At 39.9% G+C, this 18,466-nt stretch overlaps 1 long non-coding RNA gene across 1 annotated transcript; it reads right to left on the bottom strand.

Annotated features, from left to right (window-relative positions):
• Positions 1–7,598: 7,598 nt before the first annotated feature.
• LOC148102210 (uncharacterized) lies at positions 7,599–8,562 on the bottom strand. Its single transcript, XR_015719366.1, has 2 exons — positions 8,418–8,562; positions 7,599–7,854 (listed from the first exon to the last, which is right to left on the bottom strand). It is a non-coding gene; the product is annotated as an uncharacterized LOC148102210 (long non-coding RNA).
• Positions 8,563–18,466: the final 9,904 nt, after the last annotated feature.

Below are 18,466 nucleotides of genomic sequence, written 5' to 3'. Positions count from 1 at the left end.
TGAGGGTCTCGAAAAGTGCGATATAAATGCAATCCATTATGGTGTAATGATCTTTTCAACCAACTAAGCCATATTTAAACACCAGAGCCTAGCTGTATATTGGTGCTCACCATGTTAATCATCCTTTTATAACCAGAGTTTACCCATTTTCTGACAGCTGTATGTGTAGCATAACATGTTAATGTGGACTAAAATCCCTGAGAAATGTTTCCAGATCTGTTGGATCTGTTCCACGAAGAGTTAAAGCAATTCTAAAGGCAAAAGTAAGTCTACCCTAGCACTACCAAGCTTTACCTAATTAGTGAGTGTACTTCATTTGTGGTCAGCTGTTGGCAGCAGTAAGGTAATAACCGGTCATCTTTTGAGCTGGTGTGCAAAGATGCAAACATTTATTTGAATAAAGTAATTTTTCAAACTGTTGCTTATGGATTGATTATAGCATGACTGGTCATCTTTCAGCTCTCATCTTCAACATGAGCATTTTTGTGAGTAATGTTGTCATTTGCTATATAGTACAAAGTACAGCTTAGGTTTAAAGGCATTTTGACAAACAAGAAGAGTAAGCTAACAGCAATGCAAACAAATCACATGGTGAGCTCACGGACCTCACACCCACCCTAACTTTAATTCAGAGTGAAAATAATAAAGTAATAAATAGTCTGTGCTGAAGATCTACGACCCGAGGCGAAATCAGGACATTGCTTTCATTCTTTTTGTTGTCTCACTCCTTATTCTCCAACGGCATACTTAATCTACAGCATTTAAATTCAACACAAGGAAAAAAATAAATCATAAAAGAAAAGTGAACCAGAGCAGCAAATAGTAGCTGAAAAACCTGTGAAATTATTTTGCATTTATTGTGTTTTGGAAAGGCCTTCATGGGAAATGGTTTAACTCAATTTAGCCACTTTTAATCGATTATTGGTCTGATATTTCACCACCTGCAGGTAATATCAGATGCATCAAACAACAAATGCGCTACTTTTGTTTATTAACCTGTTAAATTACATTCCCCAGAAGCCAGCACTTCAGTTATTCACCATTTCTCGTTCAATGAGAGAGAAGAAGTCATTCAAATTATCTCTCAGACATACAGCATGTGCTCCTTCAGGATGCACTTTGAGATGATGTTAAACATCCTGGTTTCAATGTCACTGACACTGAGGTCATTCGTTTTTTTCTTTGATTCTTTTTCATGTGTTTTCTGCTTTTATCAGTATATTCTGTTCATCTGTACTTTGTTTTTTCCCATTTTTTAAAATGTAAAATCTTTATATATCTTCAGCACATGTGCACCCCATACCATCAGTGATGAAGGCATTTGACAGTTCATGGACAGTTCATTTAACCACAGAACAGTTTTACTTCTCAGTCTATTTAAAATGAGCTCTGGCTCAGAGAAGTCAGCTGTGTTTCTGGTTCACATATGGCTTCTTCCTTGCATCTCATTTCAGCCTTTTCCCTTGAACACAGAGATTTCTCCAAATTCTCTGACTCTTTTGAAATAATTTTGTGTTGAGGAAGATTATTCAGAAATTGTTCCACAATTTGTATACAGTTTTTGAAGATCAGTGGTGAAACTCAGCCCATTTTGGCTTCTGAGAAACTCCCTAAGATGCTTTTTTTGTACCCGGTCATGTTACTGACATGTTGGCAGCTGACCTAGTTAGTTGCAAATTGTTCATATATCCGTTAATTTTTAATGTCACCTACTTTTCCAGCCTTTTGTTGCCCCAGTCTCAGTGTTTTTAAGAGGTTGTTGCCATCAAATTCAAAATCAGCAAGTATTTTCCATCAAATACTGAAATTTCTCACTTTAAACATTTCATATGTTTTCCATGTTCAAGTTTGTGTTGTATAAAGTTTCACCAAAGCCTTTCGTTCCTCGTTTGGCTCTTGACAAAGGCGGTCACACTTTCCTCCCTCTCCCTTATCTTTCCAGCTTGACTAGTGTACCATAGGGATTGTTGTCATTTCTGTCACAGTGGTTTAAACTTGGAAAGCAATATAATAGTTGTGTGACAGAAGAGCACCTGGCTCAAAGACAGAGTTAGCAGTAGGGCTGGACAATATTATACCTTTCACGGTAATACCAGTACAATGTCAGGCAACGATAAGAAAATGAAATCCGAGTAGAAAAAGTTATATTTTTTACTGTAACAGCCACAAACATGTTTAATGAATCATATTCCATAACTTTAAATGCAAATATAAATTGTCAATTTATATGTAGGCAACGATAAGAAAGTTAGATATCGCGATAGAATATGGGTAAAAGGCGCATGCGCAGTGCCTTTGTTTTCATACGCACATGGCCGAAAAAGCATGGTGGCAACAGAGAATGAGAAGGGAGAAAGCAGATCGTTGAGTGAAATGGATGAACCAGAATTGGTTTGCAAAAATGGTGCCACTTCAATGATGTGGAACTGGTTTGGTGTTTGTCCGTCAGATACCCACCAAAGCAAAGTTTTTTTGTAGAACATGCAAGCTGAAGTTAGCTCGCTAGTTTCGCTAGTTACCGAAGCATGACATAGCATGTTCTGACTGAGAGAGTTCTGAAAAAACTCAAACCTACAGCTCTGCTATCACTTCCAACATAAATGAAGACAGGAAATTAAACAGCAGTGACGTTTGTAAGGTTACTGAAGTTGGGCTAGCTGGTATATCATGATGTGCTACGTGATCGCTAGCGACACAGCTATGTTAGTATAACATAATCAGTGAAGCTGGAGGATGAACGCTAACTTTTTCCACTCTATAAAAGTTAACATGAAGGTTCCTGATGGTTAGAGACAAATGCAACCGCATGGCAGGATGCTGTATACAGACCAAACTTCAGTCAGGAGAACAACTGATATAACCTATCCACAATAGAAGCTGCTCTTAGAGCAGCTGTGACAGAATACAGCATTAATGAATCAATGGTACAGAAGTGGAGGAAGCAAGAAGAATGAGTTGAATAAAATTTGATTTATCTGACTGCTTTGTTTCACTTAATGTGTCTTATAATCCTGTGCACCTTATGGTCCGAAAAATACGTATTTGACTTTTTTATTTGGCACACTGCAGTTTAATGTTGCAAAGCACCTTTTTTTTTTTTTTAACTTCAGTGGATATTATACATGGTTATGCTCAGGATATGTCAGCCCATTTCTACTGGAAATGCCTTTTGGTTAAACTTTCAGCAAGGAATTTGCATTTGTACTGTTAAATTTGTAATATGCTTTAATGCACATAAAAACAGCTGCTTGTTTAAGTGAAAATAAATGGATGGGTTTTTTTTGCCCTAGTAAAGTTGTGGAGTTGTATTTTGTCTCGCATCAATTATACCGTCACCTACCTCCCTCTCAAACTGTCTTATTGAGATTAGATCCTGGTTCTTCTCCAATTTCCTCAAACTCAACAGTAATAAAACTGAAGTTTTACTTGTTGGTACACCATCTATCTTAACCAAATCCCACAGTTTTTCCATTAACATTGAAAATCCTCCTACCCTTCCCTCCCCTCAGGTTAAGAGTTTGGGTGTCATACTTGATAATACTCTTTCATTCCAGTCTCACATTAATTACATAACCCGGTCTGCATACTTTCACTTACATAATATTAACCGACTTTGTCCCTTCCTTACTCCCCATGCTGCTGCCATCCTTGTCCATAGTCTTATTACGTCCCGTATTGATTACTGTAATTCCCTCCTATCCATAAATCTGCTCATTCATATTTGTGTGACCTGCTCCATATCACCACTGTTTCCCGCCCTCTCAGATCCTCATCTGCTATTCGTCTTACTGTTCCGTCCTCACGCCTTATTACTATGGGGAACAGAGCTTTCAGTTGCTCTGCTCCTCGGATCTGGAACTCTCTTCCTCCAGCCATAAGAAATATTGACTGCCTTTCCGTATTTAAGTCACAGCTCAAAACGCATCTGTTTAAACTGGTTTATTTGCTTTAGTGCTGATTTTATTTGTTGTCAAGCTCTGTTTTGCAATTTTAACTTATTTGTCAAGCTCTGTTTTGCAATTTTAACTTATTTTATGACTATTGTTATTTTATTAATTTTGTTCTTTGTAAGGTGACCTTGGGATTCTGACAGGCACACCAAATAAAATGCATCATTATTATTATTATTGATATCGCAAATTTTCTAATAAAGATAGTGATAAATATTTTTGGTTTGCTCTAGTTAGCAGGACAGAACCCAAATAAACAAATCATTGTATTTATTTATTTATTTTTATCAAGAACACATTTTGCTGTTGTAATTACAGGAACAAGAGCAGGGCCCCAGAGACCAATGAACATTTTAAGATTTTTGACATTCACAGACAAAGAAACAGGTAAGTTTTAACTTAGATAAGCTGTCCTTCAGTACAGTAAGCAAGCTGGTAATTTGTGTTTCCTTTGTGATTTGCAGGCTTGGGAGGCAGCAAAGTCTCCAGAAAGCAGTGCTGGTGAAGAGTGAGGTGAGTTTGAATATCCTTCCTCTGAGGCTACGTCCACACGTACCCGGGTATTTTTGAAAATGCAGATTTTTCTATGCATTTGCACCTTTCGTCCACACGTAAACTGCGTTTTTGGTCACTGAAAACTGAGATTTTTAAAAACTCCGGCCAGGGTGGATATTTTTGAAAACTCAGTTTTTGCATTTACGTTTGGACGAGAAAAACGCAGAAAACGCAGAAAATGCAGCGTCAAAGGTGTGCGCATTTTTTGACGTCACACTGTGCGCCACGTTATTGTTTCAGTGAAATGAATTTCTACAATACTGTTACTGTTAATTGTACTCTCTGCAGTGTTTAAATGCTTACATATACACACACAGTTACTGTCCCTCCACATATACGACTTGGTTCTGCTTCTATGCCCCAGCTTTGTTTACTTTTTCCCACCGAGGCTTCTAGACTTCTGATTGGCCAACATTTCTGCACGGTTACGGTGTGTTCACACCGAACGCGATGGACGCGAATAGAGCGTCAGGTTTACATGTAAAGTCAATGGAAAAGCGCGATGACGCGCGATTGTGGGTCCCGCGAAAATTCGGAAGCAGATTTGCGTCGCGAAAACGCCAAAACGCGTGAAACGCGCGTCAGTGTAGCGCGTCTGGCGCGTTTGACTCGCGGATAAAACCACGCGCGTGAGTTTTTGTGTTGCATTTTGTGCATACGCGCGTTTCGCGTCTACCGCTCGAGTTGGAAAAATCTGAACTCCAGCGTCAAATCGCGCCGCGACAACCAATCAGGAGCCTGGTGACGTGGCTCTGACCTAGGTCAAAGGGGCAGATCCAGCCAAAGCCCTTCATTCTTCATTCAGAATGGAGGAAAAGCTCATCAGAGCCGTGGCTAATCACCCGGAGCTATATGATGCTAGCTACTACTTCTACCGAGACAGGAATAAAAAGGACCTAGCTTGGAGACACATAAGTGAGGAGATCGGGCAACCTGGTAAGTTCATTCCTTCTTCTTTTTAATTTTCAGACTGACCCGATGAACCCGCGCAAAAGCTAGCAAGCCCGCCTACTGCCCCGCTATTTTCCCACTGATGTACAAATACCTTTCCGCTAACAAGATAATGCGTTTATTCAGAGGACATCTGCAGGAGAAAGTGGAAGAGCCTCAGGGACACTTATAATAAGGAGAAGAAGACAGAGAAGGAGAAGGGGAGTGGGTCTGCAGCAGGATCGGGGAGAAAATGGAAGTTCTTCGCGGTCATGGGGTTTCTGGACCCCTTCCTCACCCCGCGGGAGACTAGCGGTAATATGGTGCGGACCGTGGAGAACTTCTCCCCCGAGGACCAGGGACAGCCCGAAGAGGCAGCAGGGGAGTGTCAGTCAGAAGGTATGTTTACATTGAGTTAATGTAGGCAGTTAATTTATGCGTGTTGTCATACAGGAACATATTTTGTTTATTAATAAACAGTATACAGTAGTCCCGCTGTTCATCCGTCACTGCCTCGCCTTTTCGCTGATTTTTTTTATTGCACCGTACAGCTTTCAACAATGCGCATTGCATTCTGCAGCCCAAATGACAAATCTCCTCCGTGTCGTGTCTCCTGCGCTTGCCAAACTTATCATGTTTGGTTTTGATAACCATCACGTCCAATAGAAAAAAACAGCACAAAAACACTCATAACTATGACCCTCATTCGGAAATACACACCTGCACCGGGAGCAAAAAAGGCGCACAAAAGTGGCGCCGCAGACGGAGAAAAAGCGCGGCATAATACTTTTACGTTTTAAAATCGACAAAGGTTTTCACTTTGAGAATCAACTTGTGAGAACTGTGACTACTGTTCATGTGCTGCAATAAATGAGAGACCACTGTATATAATAATAAGTATATAAGTATATATAAGTATATAATAATATAATATTCTCTATGACTATTGTCTTCAACCTGTTAACATTTAATATTGTCTTCATAGAGTCAAGTAATCATGCAGCAGAGTCCTCCCCTGTCTCTTCTCCTGGCTCCCCAGTCCCTGATCCCTCAGCTCCTGCTGCTGCACCCACAGGTATGAACATCAAGCACTGACAGCTTTTTACTTGCTTGGATTCCCTTGTGATCACCTTTACTAAATATCTACAACCAATCTGTTTATATCCTGTTTTTTTCAATTTTGAAAATGAAAATCTAGTAGCAGCCTTCTCATTACTTTGTGTTGTTTTGTGCTGTGTTTTACAGGCCCACAGAGGAGGACAGCTCGAAGGCGGGCGAGGGACGGGTCCCAGGACGGTCCATCGGCGGTGGAGCTGGCCATCCTGGAGTCCCTAAAGAGGCCACGCCCGTCTCCAACTGAACATTTCCTCCTCGGCCTTGTTCCTGTTCTGGAGAGCATGCCGCCTCAGACACGAGAATTCGTGAAATTTCAAATTTATAAATTAGCTTTTGAAAACAGCACAGCTGTGTTAAATTTGGAAACATTGGACCCTAATGATCAGTAGTTTTCTGATGAGGCAGCAGCTCTCCAGGGCAGAAACAATGTTCTTATTTTTCTCCTCCTTCTCCCTGAGGCTCTTCCACTCCAAGCTGGGTCCTTTTTATTCCTGTCTCTCTGTAAATAGTTAAATTTCATATATTTATGATAAATGTTTTTGTTAATGAATTTATATTTTTTCAAATAAACATTTATAATGACAAAATGTCTCTGTTCTACTACACAGCAAATATTGGCACCCGACTTGACACAAGTAGAATTTATTTCATATTATACTAATGACAAAACATACTAATACAGTGGGATGCAAAAGTTTGGGCAACATTGTGAAAAGTAATTATTTTCTTGTACAAATCATTGGTTGTCACAATAAAAATAGTCAAATATATCATATAGGAGACACACACAGTGATATTTGAGAAGTGAAATGCAGTTTACAGAAAGTGTGCAATAACTGTTTAAATCAAGCAGGTGCATAAATTGGGAACACAAAAAAAGAGAAATGAAATAAATATTTAGTGTATATCAATGTGTGTGTCTCCTATATGATATATGTAAGTGACATTTTTCATTGTAACAGCGATTTGTACAGGAAAATAATGACTATTAATAAGGTTGCCCAAACTTTTGCACCACACTGTATATAGGAACATAGTGAAGACAAGTTATTTAAGAGAGTAAAAAGAGGTTAGTTTATTTTGGAGTAGAGCTCCATTTATTAAGAAAAATTTAAAAAGACAGGAACACTCTTTAGAGGTTTGTGGGTGGCTCTTAAAAGAGCCGTTGTGGGGAAGTCACTCGGACTTCAAACAGGCTACTCCTTTGGTTGCCAAGACACAGCTCCCTCCACCGAGAAGTGAGCCATGAATTTCTCCCTCACCAGGACAGCCTCTCTGGAGGAGTTGTTTGCTGGCAAGGAACCTGGACAAAATTGTTTAAAATGAGTATTATGTGTACTGCAGTTACAAAATACATTATTGAAATTCCAAAATTACAAATTGCAAAACATAAATCTTACATAAAACCTTTTTTAATTATAAGGATAATTACATGATATATATTAGATATAATCTAAAACAGTCTGCGGTGATTATATACAAATATTCAACTATCCCAGAATTAAACCAGGTCTAAATAAAAAGGAGTGAGTATCACTACAAAGGTTAACTCAGTGGTCCTAATGCTACAGTTTGATATCAGCAAACACCGAGCGCATACTACATTGATATGACACCACAGCCATGCTATCATTCAAACACTGATAACAGCATAAATCGAATTAAATCGGGACTCGATGAGACCTTCTGAGTATCACTAGAAATATTATAAACAGTCGTCTCCGTACCACAGTTTGCTATCAGTAAACACCGAGAGCATTCACTGTTAGCATAGCACATCCATGTTAGCAGTGTATAAATGGATGGTTTAGCATGTATTAGCACAGGTATCAATAAAGGACTACCGTATTAAATACTTTTACTAACCTCAGGCAGATGGACAGGCGCTCTGCAGGTGGGATTGAGCGCCTGTAATTGGTGTCTAGGCGGGCGATTCTGGGACCGACCCGGGGAAGCAGGTCCTCAAACTGGCCGAGTGAAAGACGGTGATGTCGCTGGAATCGGCCGTCATCCAGGCACAGCTCCTGGAGAAAATGGTGAAACTCACCAAACTGCTCATGCCTCTGGAGGACCTGATGGACCCAGGTACGGCGAGGGCGTCTTTTACGCCGCTGCTCTGCTCTCCACAGTACATAGAGAAGGGAGAATCTCTCTTCAAGCGCTAGCTCGACAGCTGCCATCTTGCAAAGATACCGGTCTGGCACAACTTCCTCCCACATCCCTCCCACATTTCCGGTTCACGCGCGTCAAAATTTCATATTTTGACGCGCGATGGATTTTTCTTGGACACGCGTTGAGGCGCGAATGTGCACGCGTCAAATTAGGGGCGTTTGGGGCGTTTTTGTTCGCGTCCATCGCGTTCGGTGTGAACACACCGTTAGGAATATATGGCCACCTGTTGCTTTGGCATGTTCCTGGCAGTGTTTTCCTTCATTTCTGCGTTTACGTGTGGACGGGATTATTTTTTAAAATGAAAATGGAAAATCTCCATTTTCAAAAATACCCGTGTACATGTGGACATAGCCTGAAGATGAACAAGGTCTTGGCAATAGTGCTGGCAATCCTGCAAATTATCGTATCGATCCAATACCAAGTTCCGTATTACTTTTAACCTATAAAGGCAGTTTATGTATGGAGAGAGCAAAGTGTCATAAAATATGAGATGAGTTATCATCAATTTACCAATTCTGAACACATTTTAACAACCTCTAAATCACAGATTTTTACTGTCCCTAATAATAGTTGTAGTTAACACAATATAACACACCTTTTAGCTATTATTATATTATTATATTTTCAAAATGTCTTTTCACTACCTGTAATTTAAATGTGTCTGTCTTTAAAGCACCATGAGTCAAATTCTGTTTTAAACATGTTATATAAATAAAACAGACTTCACAGTCAACAAAAAAATATTCAGAGATTTTTCACAAATGAACTGGAATTATTTCCAATTCATTTCCAAGAAATAAATCAACAAAAATAGATAACAAAGGAGTATGGAGTATCAGTGTTGGTGTCGATACTATCATATTTTGATCTATTCACCCGCTTTTACCCAACACATTTTACCAGCCAAGGAACAGACAGGGAGAGAAACAGGAATGGAGACAAGAGGAGGTCAGGTAACATGAAGTAAGAGTGAAAAATAGGTTGAGCACCAAGTTACCAACGCACAGTTGACTGGTGAATAGTGACGAGTTCAGCTGGTTTTTTATCCACAGAAGATAATAACATAATGAGTACACCTCGTGGGTGAGGTGTTCCGGACATGTCCCACCGGGAGGAAGTCCTGGGGCAGGGCCAGGACATGCTGGAGAGATTATATCTCTCAGCTGGCCTGGGAATTAGTGATGGGTCGGTTGCGAACGAAATGGCTCTTAGAGCCGGGTCTTTGACGTGAACGACGCACCTTATCGCGAGCCCTGGTTTTTTGTGTTTTTTTTCTTTCTCTCAGCCTCTCTCTCGCACTTTTTTTCTGCTTCACTCAGCACGCGAGCCTTGTGCTTTACGCTGGGAAGAGGGGGGAGTGGTGGTAGTTACACTCAGTAGCACAGGAACAGAGCAGGAGGGAGAGAGAGAGAAAGAGAGCCAGGGACAACAACATCACATTAGAAAGGTATAGTAATCATCCACAACTATTTTCAGTTGCAGATGATAAGGATTCAGAAAGTTTATTCATGCAGGTCCATATGACAGAGAATATGCATGTTCTTTTTGTTTTCATATTATAATTGATATTTAAAAGTTGAAATGTGAATAGTTGATTTTTGTATTATATGATTTATTTATTACATTTTATGTGGAGTGAATAAATAAAAGTATATTTACGGTGGCCCCTAGAGACAAAGCACATACAAACTTCAAATCACGTACGAACTCTGAAGCACGTACAAACTCCAAAACACATACAAACTCCAAAACACGTAAAAACTCAGAAGCACATAAAAACTCAAAACACGTACAAAACGCAGCAGAAGTGCTCCAGGATGCTAGGGCGCAGTGTTGAGCTTTTGTTATCTAGTGGCTACACAAGCCAACAAGTACCAACGACCGGATTTGGTGTGTGGTAGTAACAGGTAAATGAACTTTTTTTTTTTAATTATTTGAATATATATGATTGCTTGTGTATAAATACACAAACAATACACATATGCTTTCATGCTTTCAATTGTGTAATTTAAGTGATCTAGGTAGCTCTGTTTTGGAAGTTCAGTTTATGCTAGAAATGTGTTTTGGAGTTTGTACGTGCTTTTTGGAGTTTGTACATGTTTTGTAGTGATGGGTCGTTCGCGAACGAAATGGCTCTTAGAGCCAGTTTTGCCAACTCCTCAGTAAGGAAAATCGCTATTGGCTGTCCTAAAAGTCGCTAGAAGTCGCTAAATGACGTCATCACCTAATTTGCATAATTGGTCATGCTAATGTAATTGTAATCTATGTTGTTGGAGAGAGAAATAACATCGTGGAAGAGACATAAAGTGAGTAAAAAACATCCTAAATGCATTTAGAATTTATTTAGAACTACAAATTAAATTTATTTTAGCAATTATTGTTTTTTAATGTCACAATTCCAACCCTGCTCCTTTACCCGGGCTTGGACCGGCAAAAGTGACCCGAAATAGGCACTCTGGTGGAGTTACTTTCTGTGTGTGTTTATAAGTAGTTTTAAGAGTTGTGATCCACAAAACAGCATAAGAGTAAAAGAGTAAAAGAAGAACTGACTGCGTTACAGCACCCGCTGCTTGTTGAGAGTAAAAGCGATATGCGCTTTCACTTCTTTTTTTAGCTGTTGCCAACTTCGCTAGGGGGTCGCTAGGGGGTCTGAAAACTCGCTAAATATAGCGACAAAGTCGCTAAGTTGGCAACACTGCTTAGAGCCGGGTCTTTGACGTGAACGATGCAAGCCGACTCCTTATTGCGAGCCGTCACGTGTTTTTTTGTTGTTTTTTTTTTTCTTTCTCTCAGCCTCTCTCTCGCACTTTTTTTCTGCTTCACTCAGCACTCGAGCCTTGTGCTTTACGCTGGGAAGAGGGGGGAGGGGCGGTAGTTACACTCAGTAGCACAGGAACAGAGCCAGAGGGAGAGAAAGAGAGCCAGGGACAACAACGTCACATTAGAAAGGTATAGTAATCATCCACAACTATTTTCAATTGCAGATGATAAAGGATTCAGAAAGTTTATTCATGCGGGCCCATATGACAGAGAATATGCATGTTCTTTTTGTTTTCATATTTTAATTTATATTTAATTGTGTTGTGGTTTGCAGTGCTTTGTGTTGTTTCACTTTAAATTTGTAAAAGGAAAAAGCTGAAAATGTAAATAGTTAAAAGTTGAAATGTGAATAGTTGATTTTTGTATTATATGATTTATTTATTACATTTTATGTGGAGTGAATAAATAAAAGTATATTTACGGTGGCCCTTAGAGACAAAGCACATACAAACTTCAAAACACGTACAAACCCCGAAGCACGTACAAACTCCAAAACACGTACAAACTCCAAAACACGTACAAACTCCGAAGCACGTAAAAACTCAGAAGCACATAAAAACTCAAAACACGTACAAAAGACAACAGAAGTGCTCCAGGATGTTAGGGTGCAATGTTGAGCATTTGTTACCTAGTGGCTACACAAGCCAGCAAGTACCAACGACCAGATTTGGTGTGTGGTAGTAACAGGTAAATGAACATTGTTTTTAAATTATTTGAATATATATGAGTGCCTGTGTATAAATACACAAACAATACACACATGCTTTCAATTGTGTAATTTAAGTGATCTAGTAGTTCTGCTTTGGAAGTTCAGTTCATGCTAGAAATTTGTTTTGGAGTTTGTACGTGTTTTGTTTCCAGGGTCCACCGCATATATTTATATATAAACATATATAAATAAAACCACTTTTTTTTTTACATTAGTAATTCCTTTTGTGCATAATTTTATATTATTGTTAATAATAAATAAATGAAAGCAACAAAACAACCCGAAGAGCCTGTTCGGAGCCGAAAGAGCCGGCTCTTTTTAGTGAGCCGAAGCGAAAGAGCCGGTTCTCTAAAAAGAGCCGGAAATCCCATCACTACTGGGAATGCCTTGGTTTTCCGCCTGACAAGCAGAAAGGGGGAGGTGGCTGGGGAGAGGGAGGTCTGGGCTTCTCTGCTTAGGCTGCTGCCCCACGACCCAGCCCCAGATAAGCGGAAGAAGATGGATGGATGGATGGATGGATGATGTCTTATTTAATTCCTTCTGTAATTTAGATCTAACAACTTAAGTGCTGAAACTGTACATTTCATTCCATGTTCCATTGCAGCCAGCAGTTCCAAATTCACAGTGGTCTGTTACTTCAGATTACCAGTAAAAACTGCTCTTGCAAACCTAGACTCTGGTCCTAGCTATGTGTCTACAATGTCTTCATGTTTCTGGTTTGTTTTTTTAAGACTATGTTCAATTGTTCTTTCATCTATTTATTTTGTAATTTTTTAATCCAAATGTGAATAAAATCTGTGCTTTTCACCAGTCTAAATAATGCACATTATGTATGTGTATCTCTTATGTTAAACATCTGCTGAAATTTTGTCCTCTTACATAAGAGAAACATAACTCTGTGTTTTTTGTCTATGCATTTCTTTATTGGATGAGTCAAACCAGCAGATAACGACAAATACTATAAAATGTAAAACGTAAATATGCCGCCCCACCAACACACACAGCTATTACCCGTTTGCTGCTTTTATTCATAAGATGAACTATTCTTGAATGAAGAGACATTGATTTGACACAAGTAAAAATATGGTTGATTGTGTTTATTGTTAGTCAAGAATAAGTTAAGTGAGGGTGAAAAAAGAAAAGAAAAATGATGAAGAAGGGAGGGGAGAAAGAAAAAATGAAGAGTGATGGAGAGGATGAGGAGAGATGGTAGGAGAGAAGAGGGGAGGTGAAAAGAAAGGGATATAAGGAAGGAAAGAGAAAGGAGGAGAGGAAACCCCAACAATCCCCCCTGAGCAAGCACTCGGCGACGGTGGATAGGAAAAACTCCCTTTAAAGGAAGAAACCTATTGCAGAACCAGGCTCAGGGAGGGTCATCTGCCTTGACTAGTTGGGGGGGGGGAGTGAGGGGGAAAAAAGAAAAGAAAAAGGATGAAGAAGGGAGGGGAGAAAGAAAAAATGGAGAATGATGGAGAGGTGGAAGGAGAGAAAGGGCAAGAGGGGAGATATAGGGGTGAGGAGATGAGAAAAGCGGTGGAGGAAGACCAGGCTATGCCGCCTTATGATCCGGTGTCTTTCCCTGCATTTTTTCCAGTTGCTCTTTTTCCTGAAGAAGCTCTTGGTTTTTCTCCAGGGCTTCATCAAGCTGTACTTGCAGCTGCTGATTCAGGTTGACAGTGTGTTGGAGTTTCCCATAGATCTCCAGACTAACAGCTTGTGCTTGTTGAAGCTAGCAGGACATTGTTCTTAACTCATGCCTGTTCTGCTTCTTTTCTGTAATCAGACTTACAATGCGCCGCTTAGCTTGATTAAACTTTATTCCCCAGCCCTCATTTATGATGTCCACGTTGGGCTGCTTCTGTTGGTTCACCAGCATTTCCTTGTGCCTTTCTTCCAAGTCTTTATTTCGGCCTTCCAGTTCTCTGTATTTAGTGTCCAGTTGTTTCTTCTCATGAAGCACTTGTGCATTTCTGTGCAGTGCTTCATTAATCTTTATTTGCAAGACATCATTTTGTTCCTTCATGTTGTGAAGTTTGTATTCCATCTCTTTCTCCTTTATGTCTTGCTGTTTCTTCTCTTGGAGAAACTCTTGGTTTTCCTCCAGGGCTTTATCAAGCTGTACTTGCAGCTGCTGTTTCAAGTTTACAGCATCTTGGAGTTTCCCATAGATCTCCAGACCAACAGCTTGTGCTTGTTGAAGCTGGCAGGACATTGTTCTTAACTCATGCCTGTTCTGCTTCTTTTCTGTAATCAGACTTACAATGCGCCGCTTAGCTTGATTAAACTTTATTCCCCAGCCCTCATTTATGATGTCCACGTTGGGCTGCTTCTGTTGGTTCACCAGCATTTCCTTGTGCCTTTCTTCCAAGTCTTTATTTCGGCCTTCCAGTTCTCTGTATTTAGTGTCCAGTTGTTTCTTCTCATGAAGCACTTGTGCATTTCTCTGCAGTACTTCATTAATCTTTATTTGCAAGACATCATTTTGTTTCTTCATGTTGTGAAGTTTGCATTCCATCTCTTTCTCCTTTATGTCCTGCTGTTTCTTCTCTTGAAGAAACTCTTGGTTTTCCTTCAGGGCTTCATCAAGCTGTACTTGCAGCTGCTGATTCAGGTTGACAGCGTCTTGGAGTTTCCCATAGATCTCCACATTAACAGCTTGTGCTTGTTGAAGCTGGTAGCTGTTCTGCTTCTTTTCTGTAATCAGACTTACAATGCGCTGCTTAGCTTGATTAAACTTTATTCCCCAGCCCTCATTTATGATGTCCACGTTGGGCTGCTTCTGTTGGTTCACCAGCATTTCCTTGTGCTTTTCTTCCAAGTCTTTATTTCGGCCTTCCAGTTCTCTGTATTTAGTGTCCAGTTGTTTCTTCTCATGAAGCACTTGTGCATTTCTCTGCAGTACTTCATTAATCTTTATTTGCAAGACATCGTTTTGTTTCTTCATGTTGTGAAGTTTGCATTCCATCTCTTTCTCCTTTATGTCCTGCTGTTTCTTCTCTTGAAGAAACTCTTGGTTTTCCTTCAGGGCTTCATCAAGCTGTACTTGCAGCTGCTGATTCAGGTTGACAGCGTCTTGGAGTTTCCCATAGATCTCCAGATTAACAGCTTGTGCTTGTTGAAGCTGGTAGCTGTTCTGCTTCTTTTCTGTAATCAGACTTACAATGCGCTGCTTAGCTTGATTAAACTTTATTCCCCAGCCCTCATTTATGATGTCCACGTTGGGCTGCTTCTGTTGGTTCACCAGCATTTCCTTGTGCCTTTCTTCCAAGTCTTTATTTCGGCCTTCCAGTTCTCTGTATTTAGTGTCCAGTTGTTTCTTCTCATGAAGCACTTGTGCATTTCTCTGCAGTACTTCATTAATCTTTATTTGCAAGACATCGTTTTGTTTCTTCATGTTGTGAAGTTTGCATTCCATCTCTTTCTCCTTTATGTCTTGCTGTTTCTTCTCTTGAAGAAACTCTTGGTTTTTCTCCAGGGCTTCATCAAGCTGTACTTGCATCTCCTGCTTCTTTTTCTCAGCGTCTTGGAGATTCCCATGGAGCTCCTGAGTAACAGCTTGTGCTTGTTGAAGCTGGCAGGACATTGTTCTTAACTTATGGCTGTTCTGCTTCTTTTCTGTCATCAGGCTTGCAATGCGCTGCTGAGCTTGATTAAACTTTATTCCCCAGCCCTCATTTATGATGTCCACGTTGGGCTGCTTCTGTTGGTTCATGAGACTTTCCTTGTGCCTTTCTTCCAAGTCTTTATTTCGGGCCTCCAGTTCTCTGTATTTAGTGTCCAATTGTTTATTCTTATGAACCATTTCTGCATTTCTGTGCAGTGCTTTATTAAGCTTTACTTGCAAGACATGTTGGTTCTTGACAAACCCATTGTGCCTTTCTTCCAGCTGTTTATTTTGGGTCTCCATTTGTCTGCACTGCTCTTCAAATCGAATCTTCTCTGCTTGGATTTGTTTAATCCTGTCCTCTAGATTTTGGTTTACCTGCCTACTTTCAGCTAACGCCCTTCGGACGGATAAAACGTCATCTGGGGAATTTGGCTGTGCACCCTCGAGAGGACAGCCAGCGTAAGCTTGTTGTTTTTTGCTGTGTTTACTTTCAGACATGTTGGAGTCTTGATAAAGTGACTGTGTAAAAGATCCAACTGTTTCAAAATGTTTCTCAGGCGTACATTTGAATGCTGCGAACATGAGTGCTGCGAATAAACGGACTTAAAGTTTATCATTCGCACCCCTACTTAAGCCTTTTTGATCAAAGGCAAATATGTGCCTTTGATCTGAAGGAACCACCATTGTATGATGTCATAGGAATTAGGCTGTCACATGACATACATGAATGGGGATTTTTTTACTTGGAGAACTCGAGTTTTAATCAAGTTTGTTATTTTATATAATGATTGATAGGATATTGTAACCCAGGTTAATATGGTTTGGTGTGAATTGTATTTTATATACTGCAGCGTTCAGAGGACTTAACCCAAGAACTGACCACACTCTGGATTGCGATTTCAAATTGTTTTCTTTTAAAACCCTTAAAGACCCACAGTGACACTAGTGTCACCGCCCCTTTACACTTAGAGAAAAACTATTTATAATGGTTTAACTTTTACTTTTAACTAATAAAGTCCCTAAGTGACGTCTACTGCACAAACTAGTTCAGTCATGTGACAAGTGAGGCACTCTGGGTGTGCAAGACACCATTTTCAAAGTCTCGGTCCACCTGGTTAGCTAATGAGACCACTATGCTAATTTTAAAAAACTTTCTTTTCTTTTTGCAAAGGTAAGCTTTTACTCATTCAGCAATTCTAAACTATAGATAAGATGTCATAGCTCACTTGTAGCCTAGTTTGGTAATATTTCTGAAACAATTTGATCTAGAATCAGTTTGTTAAATATTGCTGTGACAAATATGTCACATCGGGCATTAAACTCCAAATTTTCATAAAAAAACTGATGTCACATATTTGTCACAAAAAGACAAAAACTGATCATTTGCTTAGTCAGTTTAGCTCATTCAGTTATTTTAAGTAAATGTATTCTTTGTTGTTAATTCTCAGTCATATTTAACTAAATTCAAGCATAACTAATTTATTAAATTACCTAAATTTGTGATGGAACTTTACTTTAGCTTTGTCGAGGCGTTTTTCAGTTACCCCCGATTTTTTGTCATTTTCACTCTTTTGTAGAATGGATAAAAAGAAAAAATATAGTGTTCAAGATGCGCTGGAGTTTATCACTGCAGAGGACAGTGAGTATGAGGGATGTGAAAGTAGCTCAGATGAAGATTCTGAAGACCCTAATTACATCCCCCACAAAGACGTGGAGAGTGATGAATCCAGTGATTCAGACAGTTGTGATTCAAGTGATTTAGAGACAGAGCCACATTCAAGCCATATGGACACTGGGTAGCCCAAGGCAGCTATCAAAGGACAAAAATTCTCCTGGAGAAAGAAAACGTTCGAAACCCCTGAGACCACATTCAAGGGACCCTGTGCCAAACCTCCAGATGAGATCCACACTCCACTGGAGTACTTCAAAAACTTCATCACAGATGATATGCTGCTGTTAGTAATGGAACAAACAAATTTATACAGTGTACAAAAATCCAACCATCTGAGAAATGTAAATACCACTGTTAAAGAACTAGAAATACTCATTGGTCGCCATCTGAGGATGGGTCTATGCCAAATGCCTGGAAATCGAGCATACTGGGAAAATGACACCAGGTGTCCTATGGTAGCAGATAACATGTCCCGCAACCGATTTCAAACCCTGTTGGGATCTTTACATTTCACTGACAATACAGATTTATTACACAGAGATGCAGAAGACAAGTGCTGGAAGATCCGTCCATGGCTTGAAATGTTTTGCAAACAATGCCTGGATATCGTCCCAGAGGAGTACAACTCTGTTGATGAGCAAATGGTATCCTTCAAGGGGACACACAGCCCAATAAGGCAGTATGTGAAGGGAAAGCCCCACCCCTGGGGATTGAAAATCTGGGCCCGGTGCTCATCCTCTGGTATGGTCCATGATTTTGTTGTTTATCAAGGTGGTACTGGGAAGAAGACTTTACTTGGGATTGGAGGAGATGTTGTGGTGAAGTTGTGTGAAACTCTGCCAGCTGAGCAAAACTACAAAGTTTTTGCTGATAACTTCTTCTCCTCAGACCCACTTGTGCTCACACTTCTTCAGCGACAGATCTACTTTGTAGGA

Source organism: Neolamprologus brichardi, chromosome 7, assembly GCF_056152115.1.
Source record: "Neolamprologus brichardi isolate AB-2024 chromosome 7, ASM5615211v1, whole genome shotgun sequence".
NCBI lineage: Eukaryota > Metazoa > Chordata > Actinopteri > Cichliformes > Cichlidae > Neolamprologus > Neolamprologus brichardi.
This window is presented reverse-complemented; position numbering and strand designations above follow the sequence as displayed.